At 33.8% G+C, this 26,022-nt stretch overlaps 1 non-coding gene across 1 annotated transcript; it reads right to left on the bottom strand.

Moving 5' to 3' along the window:
• Window positions 1–7,096: 7,096 nt before the first annotated feature.
• Window positions 7,097–7,203, bottom strand: LOC119370384 (small nucleolar RNA R71). Its single transcript, XR_005177927.2, has one exon. It is a non-coding gene; the product is annotated as a small nucleolar RNA R71 (small nucleolar RNA).
• Window positions 7,204–26,022: the final 18,819 nt, after the last annotated feature.

The following is a 26,022-nucleotide window of genomic DNA, read 5'->3' as shown; positions in this document are numbered from 1 at the left end:
TAGTGGGGTCTGGTTTACTGGTAAGGGTTTTACTAAGGTCTTCAGAGTGCTCAGAAAGAGCTTTAGTGGGAGAATCAGATTCATTTAAGGGTTTCTTCCCTTTATCCTTCTTCTTTCCCATCGTTCTGTAAGAATTCTCCAGTTAGAAAGTCTGGAGTATTATTATTATTTCCTTTAATAAATTCAATATCAAAGTCAAATATACTAAGAACCGCTTGCCATCTAGCAAAGATTTGCTTAGAAGCAAGGTTTTTAACATCTTTTTGCAAAACTTCTTTTGCAGATTTACAATCAATTCTAAGTAAAAATTTTTGATTTAATAAATCAGATTGAAATTTATTTATGCAAATGACTATACTTAAAATCTCCTTTTTAATAGTAGAATAATTTAATTGAGTTTGGTTCCAATGACCAGATGTATACTGAATTATACGTTCTTTACCATTAATGACTTGTTTTAAGATACCACCGTATCCAACATTTGAAGCATCAGTTTCAACTATTTTAAATGCTGTTGGATTAGGGATATAAAGATATGGAATTTCTTTTACCAAAGCCTTTATCTCTTTTACTAACTGGGTATGCTGGGCTGTCCATGGGCCAGCATTTTTCTTAAGCCTATCATGTAAGGGCTTAATCATACAATTTAGGTTTGGGTAAAAATCTATTACATAATTTAAACATCTAAGAAAACGTTGGAGTTGGGTTTTATTAGTTAATTCATCAGGAAATTTAGATCCAAAAATCATAGCTCTTTCTATGGGCTGAATAATTCCCTGTTCTATATAATGACCCAAAAACCTAACTTTTGTTTTAAATAAGTCCATTTTTGTTTTACTAAGAACTAACCCATTTTGTTCAATAACCATACAAAATGTTTTTAAGTGTTTAACGTGATGTTCTATAGTTTGACTATAAACTAAAACATCATCAATATATACAATACAGAAATGAGAATAAGGATTGAAAGTTTACCAAAATTGGAGATTTCGATCCAGTCAAAACTGTTATGAGCCTTGCTTAATCTTGCCTGAATTGGGGCTAGTGCATCGAGCTTAACAACGTTAAACAAAAGCACTTGTGGGAGGCAACCCATATTCTTTTCCTTAACTTTCCTATTTTGATTTATTTTTGTTATTTTTGTTATCATTATCCCAAAATTTTTCCTCATGTTTGTTTTTCTGCTTTCAGTCAAGTTCTTTCAGGTGCAAGTTGAGGCACAGGCTCTAGCACGCCCTTGCCGTGCTCATCCGCATGCCCGTGCTTTAAAAAGGTGAAAACTGGCTTGAAGTTTGGGCCCTAGCATGCCCTTGTCGTGCTCCTCAACACGCCCGTGCCAAGTAAGACAGTTTTATTGTTGCAAGTCAGAGGCTAGCACACCCAAGTCATGCCATTTAGCACGCCAGTGCTTCAAAACGATGCCCTTGTCGTGATCCTCAGCATGCCCATGCCAAGTAAGACAATTTTATTGTTGCAAGTTAGACTCTAGCACGCCCTTGCCATGCCATTTAGTATGCCCGTGCTAGCCACCGCCTCAAAAGACTCAGTAGCTAGTACACCCTGACCTTGCTAAGTAGCACGGTCGTGCCACGTTCCAGATCTGCGGTTTTAAAGAGCGCCTTTTCAGTTACTGTGCATCCCTATCTATTTAAAGCGCACGCCCTAACCGTCCTTCTCACCTCTTCACTTCATCTCAAAGCACGCCCCCTACTCTCTCCTTCTTCATCTTCCTTTCTCTTTTTCTCTCAACCCAAAAGCTTAGCAAAACCCATTTTCTTCTCTTTCTCCTTCTTTCATCATGCCTCCAAGGTACAACGCAGCAGACCTGCCTCTTTAGTGACCGCAAGAACTCAGCCAATCGTCCATCCTCAAATCGTTCCTCCTTCTACAACTTCAGTTCCTCCTCCATTTGAGATCGGCTCACTAGAATAATAGGAAAGGTACAATAAACTCTCTCTTCGCCCTATTTTGCCAAATCATTTTATCGATGAATCTGCTTTAGCATAAGTAGGGCTCAGAGATGCTATTTTAGAACCCCTTAAGCGTATTGGGTGGGAACAGTTTATTTCCATGAAAGACCTTGTTTATGCGCCTATGACCTTAGAATTTTTGAGTTCATATTCTGCTCTTATTCATCTGTTGCCTATTGATTTCCCTAGCAAAATTAAATTCAGGCTTTTTGGGAGAAATTATGAACTTTCGGTTAATGAGGTTAGTCACATCTTTAGTTTCTCCACTGAAAATGCTCTTAATCAAATACCCACATATTTTATAGATTGAAGCACATGGACCACTCTGACTGGTGACTTTCACTATAATCCTAGATTTTCAAAAGCTTCTAAATTGAAAAACCCAGCCTATAGATATATTCATAAAATTTTGGCCAACACTATTTTTGGGCGAAGTGAGAGTGGTGGAATGTTGAGTCGAAATGAATTATATTTTATTTGGGCAATAGATCAGGGTATATTTCTTAATGTTGGTTATTTGTTGTGCTTACGATGGGCTAGAGTTGCAAGGGCAAATAAAGGAGCTATTATGATGGGGCGTTTTGTGACCCAAATTGCATCTTATTTGAGAGTTTGGAACCCTGCTTGGCCAGTTTATGATAGTGTGGGAGGAGGAAAGGGCACTAGACTAGACTTGGATGTCATGGTACATATGAAGTTGGTAGAGAAGATAGGGGATTCATTTCATATTGTGAGATCCCAAGAAGAGAGTTCTGATGATGAGGAGGCTGAGGATGCTGGTGACACTAATATGGAGAAGGATAATCCGAATCCCTTCCCTAGTTTTGGTACTTCTTCTGGTGAAGGTACCTTTGGATCTGGTCCTTATGTTCAAAGAGCATCTGACTTGTCCAACGATGAAGTTCTTGTATGTATGATGTCCTGAATGGACATGTTTGATGACCACCTTAATGGAATGGAGTCCATGATTGCTAACCGGTTCCAGTCAATAGAGATTATGCATGGGATCCTCGACTCTCATATAGACACCATGCAAGGCCAATATCAGGGAATTGCTAGCCAACTCCAAACAGTGATTCAATTGTTGCAGCCACATCCACCTCCACCACCTGAAGATTGATTTTTTTTTTGGTTCTTTTTCATTCTTTTTTATTTTTATTTTTCATTCCTTTTTATTTATTTGTACTCAGTATTTTGGATATTATGTTTTCTTGTTTTTAGTGTTTTCTTTTTCATAGCTTTGGTAATTTCCAGCACCTGGCTCTTATCATATTTTTTCTTCCATCGTATTGTATTTTCAATACAATGATGGTAATGGTTTCTATACTCTCATACTCTTTTATTACATAATTGATAATATGGTAAGTTTGGGGAATTGATTTTAAGCTCATTGGGGACAATGTGTTAGATTAAGTTGGGGGAAGGTTAATTTTAGTTAAAATTTTAATTTTTCTTTTGTTTCATTAGTTTAATATGGTTTGAATAATTATGAGCAAGCTTGAAAATTGTCATAATTCATTAAACTGCGATGAATTTAGTTGTTCTTCGAAGCTAGTTGTTATTTAGCTTAAAATTTTAATTTTTGACATAAGATAATTCTTTGATTTAACCATTTGTTTTTAAGATTAAGAACACTAATTTTTATGAATTTTATGATATATAAATATGTTTTAATAAAAATTTATTTAACTTTGGCATTCCTAGAATAAATTAAAATTTTCTTTGAGGCAAAAATTTTAAATGCTTACATTCAGAAAGAGATGATTTAGGCATTTTTTGTTGAACTTCATACGTAGCCTAGGCCACCTAAGTTAAAGCATGATCTTTGCAACCAATTTGAAGCCTATATCCAAATTTTTTTGTTCACCCTTATTAATCCTAGCCATTAACCTAACTTAATTTTCTACCATAAGTGCAATAATGTATAATTGAAGGATTTAATTTTAATCAAAACACAGCAACAAAAGGGAGAAAATTTCATTAATACTAGCAAGTGAAGAAAGTAGAAAACTCAAGGAGAAACACCCCATAAAAGAAGTAATCAATCAAGAATTCAAGTTTGGGGAATTAAAGCAAGGAAGAAATTATGAAAGTATTATGAAAAAGACCTTGCCAAAGTATCTCTAATTTTTGAGCTAGTGAAGAACCTTCAAGATTAATCTCCCTTTGCAAATAAAAATTTGTTTTGATATAAATGAAAATCTTGATATTATGCATTCTCTGTGCTTTTTGTCTATCTTTTTATCCTTTTCCTTTGTTTAGCTAAAATTATACCTCTAAAACCCCATTACACCAAAAATAAAGATCTTTTGATCTTTCTAAATTGTATGCATTTCAATTGTAAAGAAGGGATGATTAATTCTGCCTATGAGAATGTTGAACTTATATTAAAACATCTTATTAAAAGGTTAAATAATTTTTTTAAAAAAAATTCATATTTTATTTGTCATAGGTTGAGTAATTGTTGGTGTTGAAAATCTCATTAACTTATGTTTAAATTAAGGAATGTGTTTTATTTAAAATTGAATTTTTGCTGGAATATAATTAGCATAGGAAACACTTGATTTATTCTGATGTTAATTATTTTCAATACTTTTGAAATTGTGAATCATTATCCCCAGCCATATTAAACTAGCTTTGTTAGTTTATGTTTTTCTTTTTAGTTTCTTTTAGTTTTGTTGCTTGAGGACAAACAATGGTTTAAGTTTGGGGAATTTTGATAAGTGTATTTTAGAGTAATTTTAATATAGTTTTTATTAAGGTTTTTTAGTAGTTTTAATTACTTTTATTAGTTTTTATTTAGTTCTATTCATGTTTTTGTTCATGATAGCCTCGCAAAGCGGGCAAATCTTGTTATGTTATCTCGATATAAATTGCATGAATGCATGATTGTTTTTGTACATTTTACGTTTGTTCGTGTTGTTTTGTTTTAAAGTGAATTGCAGGAACAAAGTTGGAGCAAAGACTTGTTCTATACAAAAATAGGGTCAAAACAAGTTAAAAAGATGGAAGAAATCTTTAATCCAGCCCTCGCGCCACGAAGCAAGTCTCAACAAAGAAAAACGCCCAAGTCGCGAGCGCGACATTCACAAGCGCGAGCGTGACAATTAGAAAAGAGAGTCAGAAGATTTGCAAGAAAAACTCGCGAGCACACCTTCCATCTGCACGGGCGCGAGCTGAAGTCGCGAGCGCGACATTCATATTCGCGGGCGCGACAAGCAGATCTGAGTGTCAGAAGCAATTGGACCAGAAGACGCGAGCGCGATATTCATATGCGCGGGCGCGAGAAAGCACCTTTGAGAGGCAGAAAGTTTGCTAGCGAAAGTCGCGAGCGCTACTTCCATATGCGCGCGCGCGAAAAGAACTTTTGAGAGTCAGAAGCATTTGAAGCAGAAGTTGTGAGCGCGATCTTTACTAGCGCGAGCGCGAGTCGAGATTTCCAGAAGACATAATTGATGCCTTTTCATCAGAAAATCATATCTTTCCATGCACAGGTCGAGACTCTTCCCAAGAGAAGTCACCTCAAGCACCTCTTGGCCAACCAATCACTACCAAAACCACCATCACTCTCCTCCTCTATAAATAGCAATCAAAGTGAAGAGACAGATATACAGAATTGATTCATATTTCAGAGTTAGATTGACAAAAATATTTAGATTGTATTAGGAGAAGTGTGTTAGTAGTACTTAGAGCAAGATTGACGAAAGTCACTTGTTATTGATTGTGCCAAGAACACCAAGAAGTTCCTCGAGGTGTGACGCCCTCCAGAGGCTTGAGTTTGATTAATTCTTTCTCTTGTTTTATAGACTTGTTGTATGTTGGTCTTCATAATTCTTCTATACAAAGCAACAATTTTAATTGGTAGTATTCAATAAAAATTCCTTAAGTTATCTTTTGATCTTTGTTTAATCAAAGTTACTAGATTATATTCTCAAAAGGAAATAGTTTAGTAAAGATCAAAGAGATTTAATTCATTGAGTTGAATTTACATATGCATATTTTACTTATTCCTGTTGAAGTTAAATCTGTCTTATTGAAATAATCAAAGAATAAGGATTAGGTTTAATATTTAACAAGATAGGGATTTTATTATATGTAGAAATACATATAATAGGTAGTATAATTCTATACTGAGAAGTTGAATTATATTATACCATATGTAATTAAGAGATTCTTTATTGAATATTACAAGCTTTTGCATAGAAAAGGAAAATCCTGTGTACAATTAATTAGTCTAAGTATTTTACTACACATTTGTCTTTATGATTAATTATTCTAAGTATTTTAATATACATTATTCTCTGAAGTTGAATAATCATTAGATCTAGAATAACTAAGAAATTCCTTAGAACTATTTTATATTTGTATTCCTGTAAACATATCAGTAAGAATAAAGTAGCAAGTGTACTCAACCCGTTCCTCGTGGGATCGATCTTTTATTACTATGTTGCGATCCGTATACTTGCGGGAACTCAAAAGAGACGCAACAAGTTTTTGGCGCCGTTGCCGGGGAACGGTGTTCTGTCATTTAACGAAATATTCTTATATATGATTTACAGCTTGTTTTAATTAATATACTTACTTATAATTGATTCAAAATTTTGCAGAAACACATAATTTACACACCTCATATGCCAAGCACCAGATCTTCAAACAGTGAATTGGAGGATTATCAGCCTGAGATTGAACAGTTCCTTTCACAACGAAAGAAGAAAAAGAAAAGAAGAAATTCAAGAGTCATGGGTGATGGAAATCCACCACAGAGGTTGATGGACTTTGTTACTCCAAGTTTAAATGGTTCACAAAAGGGAGTAGTACGTCCACCGATGAATGCTAACCAGTTTGAGATTAAACCTGCTTTATTACAAATGCTTCAAAATAGTGTTCAGTTCTACGGATTGTCAAATGAGGATCCTAATTCGCATATAGCCAGTTTTCTTGAGATCTGTGATACATTCAAGGTGAATTCAGTACCAGCAGATGCTATCAAGCTACGTCTATTTCCTTTCACATTGAAAGACAAGGCAAAAGCTTGGTTAAATTCATTACCACCAAACTCTATCACTACATGGGAAGAATTAGCCCAAGCCTTCCTGTCTAAATATTTCCCACTAGCGAAAACCGCTAGGCTTATCAAAGAAATAACCTCATTTACCCAACATGAAAATGAATCCTTATATGAGGCATGGGATTGCTACAAAGAACTCCAACGAGTTTGCCCACACCATGGCCTTCCCCAAAATATATTGATTCAAACCTTCTACAATGGGGTAACACCATCTACAAGGGGAACTATAGATGCTATGGCAGGAGGATCATTAATGAAGAAGACTACTAATGATGCAATTGAGTTACTAGAAGAAATGGCCAACAACAATAGCATATGGCCAACTGAAAGGGTTCAGGTAAGTCATTCTACTGTTAGTAATGAGTCTTCTTCTTCTTCAAAAAATTCAGCAAAGAAAGTGCATGAATTAGACCCCTTAACTATGATGTAAGCACAGATTTCTGCTTTGTCTTATAAAATTGATAACTTAAACATAAGTAAATCAACATCTCTTATTTGTGACAATTGCGGTCAAAATGGGCATGTGTCCAATGAATGTAATTATAAGCATCCGGTTATGGAGGAACAAGTGAATTATGTCCAAGGACAAGTTCGTGGTCCATATTCAAATACTTATAATGCTGAAAATCGTAATTATCATAACTCTTTTTGGAGAAATCATGATAATCAGGATAGAGGCAATCAGGGTAGTCAATATCAAGATAGACTGGGACAATTGACTAATAAAATTGATAAATTTCTGGAGGGATTTAACCAAAAGATGAGTAGTCAGGATGATAGCTTTAACTGGTTAGAATCAAAGTTTGATAAGTTATTCAAAAATCATTCATCATCTATACATAACTTGGAGGTACAAGTAGGGAAACTTGCCAATGCTATTTCCTCACGTGAAGTGGGAAATCTTCCTAGTAATACAAAAAAGAATCCTAGGGAGAATGTAAGTGCCATTGCCTTGTGAAGTGGAAAAATAGTAGATAAAATAAATCCTTCGGGTACTGATATTAATGTTTAGAATAATGCAAATGTGGAGCCGGTTTGTAAACCGAGCATTGAGGAAAATAGTGCAGGATCAAGAGGACAAGAAAAAGGAAAGGACACGGAGAAGGACAACGTTAAAATTTATCAATCTAGGCCACCTTTTCCGCAAAGGCTCAAGAAGCAGGAGCAAGATAAGCAGTTCTTAAATTTTATTGATAAACTGAAAAATTTGCATATCAACATGTCACTTATGGAAGCTATCACACAAATTCCAAATTACGGTAAGTTCCTTAAAGAATTGATCTCAAAGAAACGTAGTTGGGAAGATGTGTCGACAGTCACTCTAACTGAGGATTGCAGTTCCATAATCTCAAGTAAGTTACCTGCTAAACTCAAAGATCTAGGGAGTTTCACTATACCATGTAAATTAGGTAAAGTAGATTTTCCTAGATGTCTTTGTGATTTAGGAGCAAGTATTAATTTAATGCCATTATCTCTTTTTAAGAAATTGGGATTAGAAGATGAAGTTAAGAGAACTAATATGGTTTTACAACTTGCTGACCAAACTATTAAAAGACCTTATGGTATCATTGAGGATGTGCTTGTTAAGGTTGATAAATTTATATTTCCAACTGATTTTGTCATACTTGACTTTGTTTATGATGAAAATTGTCCTCTTATTTTAGGAAGACCATTTATGAACACAGGGAGGGCATTAATTGATGTTTCAGAAGGAAAATTAGTCCTTAGGATAGGTGATGATGTCATTGAATTTCATATAGATAAAGCTATGAAATATCCTATGGATGAGGGGAATTGCATGAGAATTGATGTAGTTGATGTCTGCATACAAGAAATGTTTGCTTTGGAAGATAAGGAAAATTTTGAGGAAGAAATTGTCCATAATAAAGAAGAGGAGTTTATAAATTTAAGACCTGAAATGTTACTTAGGGAGCATGAACCTTTACCACCATCAATTGAAGTTCCACCAATAGTAGATCTTAAAGAGTTACCGAATCATCTACGATATGCTTTCTTAGGTAAAGATCACACTCTTCCTATAATTATTTCTAACAAATTAACTATAGATCAAGAAAATGACTTGCTAAAAATTGTTAGAAATAGGATTAAGAGTATAGGATGGCAAATTTCTGATCTTAAGGGTATAAGTCCAAATCGAGTCATGCATTATATCAATCTTGAGGATGGACATATACCTAAGGCAGAAAGACAAAGGAGACTTAATCCTAATATGAAAGAAGTAGTGAAAAAAGAAATTATCAAATTGCTAGATGCAGGAATAATATACCCGATTTCGGATAGCCAATGGGTTAGTCCAATCCAATGTGTGCCTAAAAAGGGAGGAATGACTGTAGTAAAAAATGAAGATGGTGAACTAATTCCTACTAGGACCACTACAGGTTGGAGGGTATGTATTGATTATAGAAAACTTAATTCAGCCACAAGAAAAGATCATTTTCCGTTACCATTCATAGATCAAATGTTAGAAAGAATTGCTGGTCATGCTTTCTATTGTTTTCTCGATGGATATTCGGGATATTTTCAGATTTATATCTTTCCGAATGACCAAGAGAAGACCACATTTACTTGTCCATTTGGTACATTTGCATATAGGCGCATGCCTTTTGGATTATGCAATGCACCTGCAACATTTCAACGCTGCATGACCGCGATTTTTAATGATTACATAGAAGAAATTATGGATGTCTTTATGGATGACTTTTCTGTGTATGGTGATTCATTTGAAGATTGTTTGAAAAATCTAGATCTTGTATTGTCAAGATGTGAAAGTGCTAACTTGGTTTTGAATTGGGAGAAATGCCACTTTATGGTTGATAAGGGTATTGTTTTAGGGCACAAAATAAGTAAGGAAGGAATCCAGACAGATAGGGCAAAGATAGAAGCCATAGAAAAGTTACCTCCTCCTACTACGGTTAAAGGTATAAGATCTTTTCTAGGCCATGCAGGATTTTATAGAAGATTTATAAAAAATTTTTCTATCATTGCTAAGCCTCTAACTAACTTACTTGTTAAAGATGCATCTTTTGATTTTTCTCTAGAATGTTTGGAAGCTTTTAAAACTTTAAAGAAGGCATTAGTAAGTGCACCTATTATAGCAAAACCCAATTGGGGATTACCATTTGAAATAATGTGTGATGCTAGTGATGTTGCTGTTGGTTGTGTATTGGGCCAAAGAAATGAGAAAAAGTTGCATGTCATATACTATGCTAGCCATGTTCTAACTAGTACTCAAATGAATTATACAACTACTGAGAAGGAAATGTTGGCTGTAGTATATGCATGTGATAAATTCAGATCATACTTGTTAGGAGCCAAAGTCATAATCTATACTGATCATTCTGCATTAAAATACCTGTTTGCTAAAAAAGATGCAAAACCACGTCTTATTCGATGGGTATTATTATTACAAGAATTTGACATTGAAATTAGAGATAAAAAGGGTTCTGAAAATTTAGTTGCTGATCATTTATCACGTCTGGAAAATGAAGAAGGACCAATAGGAGAAACTACAATTATAAATGAAAGTTTTCCAGATGAGAATTTGATGTTAGTACAACATGTTCACACACCTTGGTATGCTGACATTGCAAATTTTCTAGCTTCTAACATCATACCGCCAGATATGACTTATGCACAAAAGAAGAAGTTCTATGCAGATGCTAAAAATTTCTTATGGGACGAACCATTCTTGTTCAAGATATGTATGGACGGTATGATTAGAAGGTGTGTAGGGGAAATAGAAATACAAGATATACTTATGCATTGTCACTCTAGTCCATATGGAGGGCATCATGGAGCAAATAGAATTGCTTCAAAGGTTTTGGAAAGTGGCTTTTATTGGCCCACTCTATTCCACGATGCTCGTATATTTGTGTCTCATTGTGACAAGTGTCAACGGGTTGGCAACATAAGTCGAAAAGATGAAATGCCTTTATCCAACATACTCGAGGTAGAGATATTCGATGTATGGGGAATCGACTTCATGGGACCATTCCCTATTTCACAAGGTAAAAGTTATATCTTAGTAGCTGTTGACTACGTTTCCAAGTGGGTGGAAGCACAAGCTTGTGTCACAAACAACGCAAATACAGTGGTAAAATTCTTAAAAGCATTATTTACCAGATTTGGGGTTCCCAGAGCAATCATAAGTGATGGAGGTACGCTCTTTTTAAATAGATCATTTGAAAGTCTTTTGAGGAAATATGGAGTACATCACAAGGTATCTACTTCATATCATCCACAAACTAACGGTCAAGTGGAAATCTCCAACCGTGAGCTTAAGTGGATTTTGGAAAAAACAGTCAATTCATCACGTAAGGATTGGTCACTTAAACTCGATGATGCACTTTGGGCGTATAGAACGGCATTTAAGACACCAATTGGGATGTCTCCATATCGTTTAATCTATGGTAAGGCATGTCACCTACCCTTAGAATTAGAATACAAAGCATATTGGGCAATAAAGTCTTTGAATTTTGATTTAAGCAAGGCTGGTTACAAAAGGAAACTTCAGTTGAATGAACTTGATGAGATCAGATTATTAGCATATGAAAATGCCAAGTTATATAAGGAAAGAACTAAGAAATGGCATGATAATCAAATTCGAATCAAATCATTTAAAGAAGGAGACCAGGTGTTATTATTTAATTCAAGATTACGCCTATTTCCTGGAAAATTGAAGTCCAGATGGAGTGGACCATTTGAAGTAATCAAAGTTATGGAACATGGAGCATTAGAATTGAAGAATCTATCTAATGGATCCACGTTTATGGTCAATGGACAATGGTGTAAGCTTTATTTGGGTAATAAGATTAATGATCCACCACAGGTAACATTTTGAATCAAATAGGTATGTATAATATCAATAAATTAATATACTTTGTTTATTATAACTTATTATTTTATTTATTTTATATTACCTTCATATATAAAAAAAAAAAATCGGAAACTCATCAAAAGTGAAGTATGCAGGTAATTTATTTTGCAGGAAACCAAAATTCGCGAGCGCGAATAAATTACGCGCGATCGCGAATGTTGCAAAAAAGAGATAGAAGCTTTTTAAAACAAAACTCGCGATCGCGACATTACTCTGCGCGAGCGCGACTACTCCACAAAAGAAGTCAGAAGCTTCCGGATCAAAATCGCGATCGCGACATATATCTGCGCGAGCGCGAGTTTTTGCAAAATAAGTCAGAAGCACAAAGATTCAATCTCGCGATCGCGATAATACTAAGCACGAGCGCGATTAGGGCACAACAGAGGACAGAGGCAAGGCGAGAACCATTCGCGAGCGCGAATTTTCGGATGCGATCGCGACTCCAGAAAAATTCCTGGCGCGATTCCACAAATTCTTGGCGCAACTTCCTAACGGTCAGAAATTCTCAACTGCCCTCTCATATTCCATTCAATTCTTTTTCTTCCCAAAGCATTCAAACCTGCAAAAAACTGTAAGTAACCTTTCAAATCCAATCAAAACTCTTCCTTTTCAACTTCCCCATTAACTACTCAACCCTATCCTTCCCCCAATTCATCTATATAAGAAATTCAAGTCCCTTCTTTACAAACCCCCAAACTCTGTCACTACAAAATCAATTCCCGGCAACCCTTTTTTCTACATATCTTGAGCAACAAATAACTCCATCCACACTCACACCATGCCATTTAAGCAAAAGGCTAGGAAGAACAAGGAAGGATCTTCCTCCTCTGCACCAGCACGAAAGGATTTGGCCACCAGATATAAGGCTCCTTTCCCCATATATACTATAGCAGAAGGAGAACGCTACACACGCCTAGCCAAGTGTACTTTCACAGGTATGTATCTTCTTGACCCGACCTTTTTACAAAATACTGGTATTTTAGAGAAAGTACAGGAGTATTTGAAAACTCTAAATTTTGAAATATTTAGTCAATTACAAATTCCTGAAAATGCTAAATTAAGTTTAGAGTTACTAACTACTATTGATTGGGTGGATGAAGATGAAATGGCCATCAAATTTAGAGTGGATGGAGAAGAATTAACTGTGGGATATGATCAAATGCATGAATGGTTAGGATTTCCCAACAGATTATGTCCTCCTAAACCGAAAGAATGGAATGCATCTTCCGTTTGGGAAAAACTAACAGGGCAATCAACTTTTACCCCACGAAATTCTGGAAATAAATGGATAAAAGATGAGAGTATTTTATATCTGCAGAAGTATTTGTGTTATGCCTTGTTTGGACGGGTGGAAGCATCCAAAGTCCAAACAAGAGACTTGTTTATTTTGGATTGTATTTTACAGGGAAAACGAGTGGACGTTGCAGGAATAATACTCGATACAATATACAACGCCTCTCGTCATCAAGGCAAAGTTACTTTAGGAGTGGGTAGTCTGGCGCCTATCTTGGCACATATTGCTCGGATGCCTATTCCACCTTATCAGCCCCAGCCTATAGACACTTTTCGGTATATGGATGGTGCATTCTTGAAAAGGGCAGGTTTAGTTGAAGAAGTAAAAACTGGCAGTACAGTTAACTATCGTTGGAAGCCATGGGAAATAAGAATCGGGCAAAGCGATCGTACTGACGGCACCTCTGAGGCACAAATGCAAAGACAGCGGAAGGGCAAAGCACCGGTCACATCATCTTCTCATGCGGAAGAAGAAGAAGATGAAGTTGCCGGGTGGAAACAAGTGTTGAGTAAAGTGGAAGCTTTACAGCAATCGCAGGAAACCTTGCAAATTACTGTTCTTGACATGGGACAAAAACTGCATACAATCCAGAAAAACCACGAACGGATGGAGCGGAAGTGGATGAAATATTTCCACCATCAACACATCGAGTTCACTCCATCGCCTCCAGGTTCTCCGGAGGCCTAAGGTTTTTCTGTTTCCCTTTAAGTTTTTCTTTCTATTTTTAGTATTTGTTTGTGTGTTTATGCATGTGCCGTATGTTTTATTTGCATTTTTCCCGCACACAATGAGGACATTGTGGCTTTTAAGTGTGGGGGAGACTTACATTTCATTATTTTTATTATGTTAAAAAAAATAAAAAAGTCAACTTCTTTGCCTTAGTTCAATGTTTTAGTCTCTACATGTTGATTTGTTTGTATTTTGCTTGTTGAAATAGAAGTCTTGAATAATATACCATGATTAAAGAGATTAAATTTCTTATATGAACTTAAGTATTAATATATTACATATGACATTTTAAACTTTTCATGTAGCATATTTTAATCTTTAGTTAATTATCTAGACATTATCTTTTTAGAGAAGCTTGATTCCTAACTTGAATGAAGAATAGGAAGAAATTAAAAACTTGTATGTTTCAAGTCAATAAAGGATGAAGGTATGTTCAAGAGAGAAAAATATACGATAGAGGGAATAACGGAAAATCCGTTCCAAAATGAAGTGGTATGGAGCATAAAATGCAACCACTTATCATTAACATTCCCACATGCCTTGAATAAAAATAAGAGCAAAAGAAAAAATTATGGTATGGAGCATAAAATGCAACCACAAAAGAAAAAGAAAAAGAAAAGAAAAAAATAAAGAAATGAAGTGGTATGGAGCATAAAATGCAACCACTTAGTGAGATGTAAATAAGACAACCTAAAAATGCCTTGAGATAAGAAACAATACATGTATGCTATCTAAAGTACTTCCTATTCTTTGCATTCTAGGGATGGAGGATTGCCTATCTCATTTCTTAAAATGGCTAGATTTCTTATACTTTAGATTTTTTATTTTGCTATTTTGAAATTTTTACATGTCATATTCATTTTCACTACTTGGTTCATAAAATGCATAAATCTCTTATCTTTGGTAGATTACTTAAGAAGTCTAAATCAACGAATAAAAACAAACATGATCAACATGAAGTTCAATGAAGAAGGATAAATATTTTGCTTAGGGACAAGCAAAGAGCTAAGTGTGGGGGAATTGATAGCCTCGCAAAGCGGGCAAATCTTGTTATGTTATCTCGATATAAATTGCATGAATGCATGATTGTTTTTGTACATTTTACGTTTGTTCGTGTTGTTTTGTTTTAAAGTGAATTGCAGGAACAAAGTTGGAGCAAAGACTTGTTCTATACAAAAATAGGGTCAAAACAAGTTAAAAAGAAGGAAGAAATGTTTAATCCAGCCCTCGCGCCACGAAGCAAGTCTCAACAAAGAAAAATGCCCAAGTCGCGAGCGCGACATTCACAAGCGCGAGCGCGACAATTAGAAAAGAGAGTCAGAAGATTTGCAAGAAAAACTCGCGAGCGCACCTTCCATCTGCACGGGCGAGAGCTGAAGTCGCGAGCGCGACATTCATATACGCGGGCGCGACAAGCAGATCTGAGTGTCAGAAGCAATTGGACCAGAAGACGCGAGCGCGATATTCATATGCGCGGGCGCGAGAAAGCACCTTTGAGAGGCAGAAAGTTTGCTAGCGAAAGTCGCGAGCGCTACTTCCATATGCGCGCACGCGAAAAGAACTTTTGAGAGTCAGAAGCATTTGAAGCAGAAGTCGCGAGCGCGATCTTTACTAGCGCGAGCGTGAGTCGAGATTTCCAGAAGACGTAATTGATGCCTTTTCATCAGAAAATCATATCTTTCCATGCACAGGTCGAGACTCTTCCTAAGAGAAGTCACCTCAAGCACCTCTTGGCCAACCAATCACTACCAAAACCACCATCACTCTCCTCCTCTATAAATAGCAATCAAAGTGAAGAGACAGATATACAAAATTGATTCATATTTCAGAGTTAGATTGACAAAAATATTTAGATTGTATTAGGAGAAGTGTGTTAGTAGTACTTAGAGCAAGATTGACGAAAGTCACTTGTTATTGATTGTGCCAAGAACACCAAGAAGTTCCTCGAGGTGTGACGCCCTCCGGAGGCTTGAGTTTGATTAATTCTTTCTCTTGTTTTATAGACTTGTTGTATGTTGGTCTTCATAATTCTTCTATACAAAGTAACAATTTTAATTGGTAGTATTCAATAAAAATTCCTTAAGTTATCTTTTGATCTTTGTTTAATCAAAGTTACTAGATTATATTCTCAGAAGGAAATAGTTTAGTAAAGATCAAAGAGATTTAATTCATTGAGTTGAATTTACATATGCATATTTTACTTATTCCTGTTGAAGTTAAATCTGTCTTATTGAAATAATCAAAGAATAAGGATTAGGTTTAATATTTAACAAGATAGGGATTTTATTATATGTAGAAATACATATAATAGGTAGTATAATTCTATACTGAGAAGTTGAATTATATTATACCATATGTAATTAAGAGATTCTTTATTGAATATTACAAGCTTTTGCATAGAAAAGGAAAATCCTGTGTACAATTAATTAGTCTAAGTATTTTACTACACATTTGTCTTTATGATTAATTATTCTAAGTATTTTAATACACATTATTCTCTGAAGTTGAATAATCATTAGATCTAGAATAACTAAGAAATTCCTTAGAACTATTTTATATTTGTATTCCTGTAAACATATCAGTAAGAATAAAGTAGCAAGTGTACTCAACCCGTTCCTCGTGGGATCGATCTTTTATTACTACGTTGCGATCTGTATACTTGCAGGAACTCAAAAGAGACGCAACAGTTCAGAACTTCCTTGAAACATAATTTGCTTGATCTTAAGGAAATTTGTAGGATTTTGGCACAGAAAAGAGCAAAATAAGGCAAAACACTCAGGCTCTAGCATCCCCTACCCGTGCACATCAGCACGCCCATACTAGATTCAAGGAAAATCAAGCAGAGACTTAGAGCCTAGCACGCCCCAGCCATGCTACCTAGCATGCTCCAGGCATGCTATATATAGCATGCCTGTGCCGGAAGAGGACATCAATCCAAAGGCGTGCTTGCATGAGCACGACTTGTGCTGCATTCTATCTTAGAGACTCAGAGCCTAGCACACCCATGCAACAGATTCTTCCCTAGTCATGCCCTTGAGCACGGCCCGTGTTGAACCATCCTATGAATCAAGCTTCGGCACGCCCAGCCCATGCCTCACAGCACACCCATGCTAAAAATCAAGTGTTGTTTTGAGTCGAAAATGCCAGCCAGTCCCTACCACTTGCATGGGCCTACCTGAGATATTTTCCTGACGTGCAAATCAAGTTCTAATCATATTTAGGCACATGGGAGAGTCCTAATTGAGAAGAAATCCAAAGCCTAAATAATTTCCTATTTTTAAAAGATTTCTTATTTAATGAAGACTCTATTTTCTAAATGAAGTCGGATTTTCTCTCAGGAGGTCTATATAAAAAGGGAACGGATTCATTGAAGGGAGATCTTGTTCTACCATCTTTGTTCTTGTGACATCCTACCGAGTCGAGTCTTAGCACTGAGTCGAGTCATTTCATAGAGTCGAGTTGAGTCGGGCCAAACCAAACCCGGTTGGGGTAGAATGGGATTATAAGTGGACTTACTTGATTGAGAGAAAAAGATCAAAGCATATGGGTGAGGATTTATTTGCATTAAAAGATCAAGCTTGGGTCTTAAGTAGTAACCTGTTGACAATTGAGGTACCATTTAGGAAGTTTCACACAAAAATTCATTGATATTTTGATGGCCTACCCGTAATAACCATTTCACTTTCCCATTTTCATCTTTATCTTCATCTTCTTCATCTCCTTCCTTTCTCCATCCATTTTCATGGTAGTTAAGCCTTAACTTCAACTTCTCTTCTATCCAAGTAAGTAAACCTTCTTGAAGTTCATAATTGAATCATTTGGTGCTATTTTTAGAATATTCATAAGAATTCTTATTTATAGGTGAAGTGAGTTCAAAGGTAGTAGAAAAAGGAAGTTAAAGAAGAGCTCAAGCTTTTTGGAGTAAAGGTTTGATATCTCTTTTCATTTACCTTTTTCTTTGCATGAGAATTTGTGTGGTGTGTTGCTAATGAGACAATATTGCTTCATGTTGAGTGGGAGGACTGGTAATGGTGAGAAAACAGGGGAGGAATTGAATAAATGAAGTAAATAGTGAGTTTATGCCGAAACAGGTTTTGCTGGAAATTTTACCAGTAACTTCATCTTGATTTTGACCCCATTTAATGATGGAATTAGGAAGTGTTATAGAAGAGTTATTTGTTCCTCTATGTGTTAGCTTTACATGGGTTTTTGAATCATCCAAATTGGAGTTGTATATTGAGAGATATGACCAAAAGAGTACAGACTATGCAGGCTGGAAAACGCGACGCGCGCGCGCGAATTGCATGACGAGCTCGCGACTTGTGCCTGAAACTCACTGACTCTCATTTTGCACTTTACGCGCTCGCGACTTTCATTTGCGCGCTCGGGACTTTCACCTGAAACTCTCTGACTCTCATTTGGTGCCTTACGCGCTCGCGACTTGTGCCCGATAACTCACTGACTCTCATTTTTGCATCTCGCGCTCGCGACTTGTGTTTTCATACACTTTTGGACTTCATTTTCTATGCAATTGGATTCCTTTGCTCAACTTGTATGCCTCCAATCATTTTACAACAAAAATACAACATTAGAACATGTATCAAAACAACATGCAAGCATACAAATGATGTGAAATCAAATAAACATTATGATTTATGAAGTTATGAACTATGAATATGATGTTGTGTTATATTATTGACATACCAACATTAGGCTCCATTGAGGTTAGGTAGAAACCACTTAGATAAGGCTATGTCGCGACATAGGATAGCAGATCTGCACCCCATACAGTTTGATACTCCGGCTATAGGCCGTTGAGTGGATATGATTATATATGGGCCATAGCAGCCAAGCATACAGTATTCATCCAGTTTCATACAGTTTTTCTTATCACTTCGGTTTCACTATAACCTTATAGAGCCATACAGATATCTTGACATAACATTTCATGAATCATACAGTATTATAAACAGTACGAAAGATAATCAAGGCATAAGGAAAGGATCATGCTATATGTGCTTATATGTTTAATTATCCATATGCATTTACATGCTTATTTCTATCTATGTATGTGCTTAATTGTTTCTTTATATGTTGAGATATCCACTGAGCTTTATTTGCTCAGCGAGTTACCTGTTTAACTCGCAGGTTTTGAGATTGGACCGTAGAGAGTCAGTTTACAACTGCTGCAGTTCATCTGTAGAAGACTCAGTCTTCAGGGTAGCTACTCATTTGGATGTATATCTTTTGTCTACCCTTTTTATGGCATGTACAGGGCACACAGTTGGGCCCATTTCATTTTGACACTAGTATCATGTTTTGTAAATATTAAGTACATTATTAATATAAACAGCATCAGCATGACAGGTCATAAAGTCAACCAGTTTGTAGCGTCTCGGTTCGGTTCATTCGGGTTAACGGGTGGACCGGGAAGAGATGTTACAGTTCTATTGTTTTCTCTCTCTCTAAGACTTCAAGCATTTAAGATTTGTGTCAAGATTCAAAGAAGTCGTCCACGTTATTTGTTGACTAGTTTTTATCTCTAAACTCTTAATCTTGTTTTTACTTTTCATTATTCACATTCATTATGGAATTATTTTCAAGTTCAATTGAGTTTTATTTAATTACTATGTTGAACTAAACTCTCATACTAGAGATTTGATGTAGCTTAATTTCTGTTCCAATTTATAATATTAGATTTGATTTTATTTGTTCAAGGTATAATGTATTATTGAACTTAATGCTTCTAGGTCGAGTTTCTTCCTTGGAGTAATTTATTTCATTAATTACTATCGGGAGAAGGGTTTTTGATATGAAAAAGGTAATAAATTACATGAGAATAATAACTTGATGCGGAAGTTATATGGATTGACTCATGGGGGGCTTTCATAAGTTAATGACCTTAGGTTATGAATTGACAAAACAAACCATAAAACTTAATTATTTAATTCATATTTGATTGCACTATTGGAAGATAGGTAATTAGATTGGCTTAAAATAACTAACAATACATCGGGAGAGCTTGTTAGTGATTTTAAGGTTGTTTTCCCTACTTGAATAATTAAAATTGATTAATGAACTAATAAAATAAATTGGATAGAATTAAGTGAAGTGAAAATGCCTACTAGTTTTTAATCCTTGATTCTTTTAATCAAAAATTGCCTTGCTTGATTTCTTCTTATTCTCTTTTATTTTTTTGAAGTAGTTCTTAAATATAATTCCCCTTATTGCCGTTTAAATAAAATAGGTTAACATAATTTTGGTACTTGGTATAAAATCCCGTGAAAACGATACTCTTCTCATTCTATATTAGTTGTTATGATTTCGTATACTTGCGAAAAGCACTGTCAATTATTTGGTTATAATATTGAAAATTTGTTAAAAATATTAAAGTCTTTATCCATAGGAGCATAAAAAATATTAATAAAAATAAAAATTTTATAATTTAAAATTTTATTTTCAAATATTAAAAAAATGCAAAAAAAAAAATATAAATTATGAAAGCCGCCAGTAGCCCATGGTGCTGTTTGGTGGTAAATGGTCACTAATGGTAGTGACTATGGGATTAATAAATTAAAAAATATGGATTTATAAATTTGCCAATATCTGAAAAATCTTTTACTCTCTCGAAAATAGAAAGTTATTTTCTTTAAAAAATGATTTAATTTTCCTTTGACAAGAAAAATATTTTCCGTTGACTTATTTCCCTGAATGCCCCAAACAACGGAAACTTGTTGAAAATATTTTCTTCCAAGTTATTTTTTTCTGTATTTTAATTAGCCAACTGAGCTATTTTAATTTATTATTTAGTATCAATTTAAATATTTGTAATTTATTATTTACTATAAATTATCCATATTTAAGTATTTGAGTTGTTTACTCAACTAAAATCTAGCTACAGTTAGTTTTTTTTGTTTTCAATTCAACGTCTATATAACACTCAACTTATTAAATCACTTTTGTGCACTACAACCTATAATTATACTTTTCATGTTGTTTACAGAACTAGATATATTAGATTTAGGGTTCAACGGAGGTGGAAAAAGGAAAAAAAAAAGGGCGGAAACGGCAGCGGCAACGGGTGCGACTGAAGCAAGATGAGTGAAATGTTGAAGTCAAATCCGAGCGATTCAAATTTTTGCATGAGATATTTATTGGTTACATAAATCTTAATTAGGTAAAAATGTTAATAAACGTTGATTAATATATTGTGTGTGAAGGTGGAAGGAGACATGGAGAGAGCAGAAGAATACTATGGAAGAGCAATACTAGAAAGTCCAAGAGAGGTGCTGGTTATGTACGAAAAGTTGATATGGGATGCCCACAGAGATGGAGAGAGAGCTAATGCTTATTTTAATCAAGTTGTTTCTGCCTCTCCTAACGACTGGAAGGATCTTTTTGCTTTTTTATGGAAAAAAAAAATCAAATAACATGTTTTAGAGTAATATATCTTATAATGTATGCAAAGAACTTACCAATTTTTTAGAGTAACTTTGTCCAATTTTTCGATTTGAAAGATTTACAAGTACTTGGCAGGGTGAGCATTTTCGGTTTTAACCAAATGAATCAGTGCAAATTATATAAAATTGATATTATTTTTCAAGGATAAAAATCAAATTAAGCAATTCAAATTGAATTTGATTTGTAGTTTTGATTGAATATGTTAAAGATTGAGTTAAAACTAATCAGTTGTTTTGATGGGTTTTATGTCTAAAATTTGAACTAATTCATTTATTTAATGAACCTGAATTTAAATTGCTAATCCACACTAATGGTTTCTCTAAATCCACAATGCTTTGTTTATTTTTTTTTTTTTTTTACTATGATTTGAATGTTAGTATTTTTTAAAAAAAAAAAATTAATTTATTTGATTTTTTTTTAAATTTAATTTATTTGATTTGATATTCCATTTTATGTTTTTTTTTTACAAATTTAATTGCTATTCCACACTAATGGTTTCTCCAAATCTTTTTTTTTTTTTACTATGATTTGAATGTTAGTATTTTTTTTAAAGTTTAATTTATTTGATTTATTTTTTTTAAATTTAATTTACTTGATTTGATATTCTATTTTATGTTTTTTTAACAAATTTTTTATTTTTTTCATTTATTATTGGACAACTTAAATTTTTTTTAACTTTTTTACTTTTTTATAATCAGTAATATATATAATTATTGCTTTGGAATTTTTCCTATATCTATGTGAAATCTCATCGATTTATTGTTTTTACCTCTACCATTTTGCTCTCATCTTCTACCTATGCTAACAATAAAAGTAACAAAGAGTATCATCATTTGTCCTCTATCTCACTCATCTATTCACAAAGATATAACTAAGGTCAAACATTTTATTTGAAGGCCTGTGTAGATGAAAGGTCGAGATCTATACAGTGCTACTTTTTTTCATTGTTTTTTTTTTTTTCATATAAATCATAAATAAATTTTGCCAAAATAATATATCTCTCTCACACACATAAATCACCCATAAAATATAACAAAGTAAAACTAAATTTACGTGTTACTCTTCTATTCTTTAAAATAATTCAATTACAAGTAGAATTTAACCCCAAGCGACCTTTTTTAATGGAATGATTGTACTATTTTTACCTTATTTACTTACGATTTGCATTTATGCCCATTCAATATATATAATTGTCGCTTGATGACAATTAAATTATAATTATTTTATCATTTGGAGGTCTTTTCTCACTAAAAAAACACGCTTTTGCTACCGATTTTATGTCGGTCGCAATATTGCGATGATATTGCGACCAATTGCAATGATTGGGAGATTGAATATATGCCGACTGATTTGCGACCAAACCGCGACAGAATTTGCGATGGACTTGCAATTGATGACATAACCGTCGCTAATTACAGCGATAATAATTCCCGCCAGTTTGGTTTCCAGTTTGCGACCGAATTGCAACTAATTTGCGACCGATTTTGCCACAGATTTGCGACCACTTGAAAGTCCGTCGCAAAATTGCGCACTGCAGTTCAGCGCCAAATTTAGTTTTCTGTCTGCAAGGGATTAGCGATCGATTTACGACCGATAGTTTGCGTCCAATAGTTTTGGTCGCAAATCGGTCCCAATTTGTCTCACAACAAAATGACATCGCAGGATTAAAAATTGCAATCGATTTTTTTAATGATTTGTGACTGACATGAAAATAAGGCTTTATAAGCGATGGTCACCTTGCGCGAGCGCAGCCTCCTTCTTCTCTTTCTCCTCCTCATTTCCAGCCGTTTGCAGAGCCGTTTCTAGCCGCTACCCGCCTCCTTCTCCGCTCTGTTGCAGCACCGGTCGCTGGAGAAGTCCTTCTCCTCTTCGTTCGCAGTCGGTTGGTCAGGTACGGTTGTTGCTCTCTCTCTTTTTTTTTTTTTTTTGTTTTTTTTTTTTGTGGATTTCATTTTTTTAGTTGTTATTGTAGTTGCATGACCAAAAATTAACGAAATGTTGGTATTATTGTAGTTATTACTATCTTTTTTTTTCTTTATTTTTTTAGTTATTATTATTATTATTATTATTATTATTATTATTATAGTTAAAATAATGAAATGAATTTCGTTTTTTTGTTGCAATTTTGTTTGTCTTTGTTTTTTTTTTTATTAACGAAATGTTGTTTTTGTTTTTTTGTTTTCTTTGTTATTATTGTTGTTATTATTGTAATTATGAAATAATGTGTTTTATTTGTTATTATTGTTGTTATTATTCCTTTCTTTTTTTTTTTGTTATGAAATAAATTGATGTGTTTGAGTTAGAGGCCTAGTAGTGGCTATTTTGCCTTTGGAGAATATTGGTATGATATAAAAGTGTTTATATTAGTGTGTTTTGTCTTGATATTTGATTATGTTATGCCGAAATGTTGCCGAAATTTTTTTAAAACTGAATATGAGGAATCATACACTTACTGATATTACAGTAAGTGTGTATATATATATATATATATATATATATATATATATATATATATATATATATATATATTAAGGTTTATTTGCTATTTTAAGGTTTATTTTTACTAAGTATTTTCTTGAAGTAATTTCTTGCAGAAGAAATAGAAAATTACTATTTACTTCTTCATCTTCTTCTAATTGGTTTATTTCGTCTTTTATGTCATCATCGGGTTCTTCAGAAGAAGAACTAGATATGAGTTGAGATTCTAATAATTTTATTTTCTTAGCATTTTGTTGAGATTGTACTTTTAATTCATTAACTTCATGCTTTAAGTTTGTAATTTCTTTTCGTAATTCTTTATTGGAGATGTCTACTTCTATATTTTTATGTTTATGTTTGTTTAATATAGTGGTTAAATCATAAGTTTTAGACTGTAGTTTAGGAGTTATCTCTTTTACTTCTTTTTCTTCTTCAAAACTTTTTATTAATTTTTTAAGAAGTTGAGCTTTAGTTTCATTATCAGTTATATTGTTTACTACTTCTAAAAATGTACTTTGATCTTTAGTAAGCATATTTATAGATTTTTCTGAAGAACTAGTTGTTGTCCCTAGTTCATCAATTTGATTGTCACTTTCTATTATCTCTGATTCTGAAGTATCTGAATCGAGATATAGTTCATGAATTTTATTTAACACTTCTTCATTTAGATTTAATTCATTTAGTTTTTTATTAAATCTACAAAACTTTGACGTATGTCCTTTTTTACCACAATTATAACAAGTTAAGTTTTTATAAGAAGTTTTATTTAAGGGTTTAGATGGTTGCTTTCTTTTATATTTTTGATAAGGTTTTGACTTCTCTTTATGATAGTATTTCTCTTGGCTGGGTTTAGATTTATAATGTTTTTTATAATGCTTATTTTTGTAATAGGTCTTAGGCTTAGTTGTTTTAGAACACTGGCCTGTACATCTCTGAGTAGATGTCATGGCATAATCAAACTGTTTACAAAATGATCCTAATTCTTGTTTAGTTTTATGCATTTTATATTTTAAAGTTCTTTGGAGTTTTAAGTCATGACAAATCTGTAATCCTTCTTTTTGAATTATACTATTTAACTGTCCATATGTTAATTTATTATAAGGTATAGGATTACCAAATTGTTGTTTAATATAATTCCTAACCTTTTCACCTAAGAAAAAAGGAAGTCCTGCTAAGAACTTCTCTTTCCAAAAGGCTTGGTTGGAATCTTCTCTTAACATTAACCTAGTAAGAAAAGTTGTTTTATAATATTGAAAGTCACTTAATTTTTTACATTTTAAATTACTTAATAATTCTGCATTTTTATCTTTTAAGTGTGATGGATCTCCTATAAAATGTAATGAAATGGTGAGTATTAATGTTGATACTGCATCCTGAATAGGTTCACCATTTTCATCATAAATTGGTCATCATTTACTTGGACTGAATTTAAGATTTCTAAATGTTGTTGGTCAGTTAGGTGATAATCCCACCAACCTTTTAATTGGCCTGTAAATCCTGCAATTATTATTTCTGCTATAGCTCTATCTGATATAATTGACTGAGTTTTATAAGCATTAGTTGCCATAGTCATTTGTTGTAATATACTTAATATATTATATTCAGATAATCCATCTATATTCCATTCATAAATTGTAGTTGCATTATATTTAAATTGAGATATAGAATTTGGTTTATCTATTAAGCCTAAGTCTGGTGCTCTATTTACTAATTCTCTATGTGATATATTTACTATGTCATTATATGATATAGGGTTTAGTTCAAATTGTTTAATATCTTCTGATTCCGGTTCACTGAATTCAGATTGAGAATTTTCTTCTATGATGTTTATATTTCTAGATGGTTGAGGGGTTTCAGGTGCTACTTGTTGAGTAGTATCTGAATGTAATTCTAGTTTACTGAGTTGTGCCTTTAATGTTCCTAATAATTCATTTTGACTGAATTTAGAAAGTTGATATGGTTTAAAAATATGAGATTTTATTTTTTCTTTACCCTTTACATTTACAATGGGTTTTTCTTCTAATAAGTTTTCTATTCTTTTTAATTGTGTATTTAAACAAATTAAACTTGCATTGCTAAAATTATTTTGTTCTATTAGTTTTTTATCTGCATCATTTTCTCTAGC

This window comes from Jatropha curcas, chromosome 1, assembly GCF_041381405.1.
Source record: "Jatropha curcas cultivar XTBG-Jc1 chromosome 1, XTBG_Jcur_1.0, whole genome shotgun sequence".
Taxonomy (NCBI): Eukaryota; Viridiplantae; Streptophyta; class Magnoliopsida; order Malpighiales; family Euphorbiaceae; genus Jatropha; species Jatropha curcas.
Note: the sequence above shows the minus strand (reverse complement) of the source record. Positions and strands in the feature narration are given on the sequence as shown.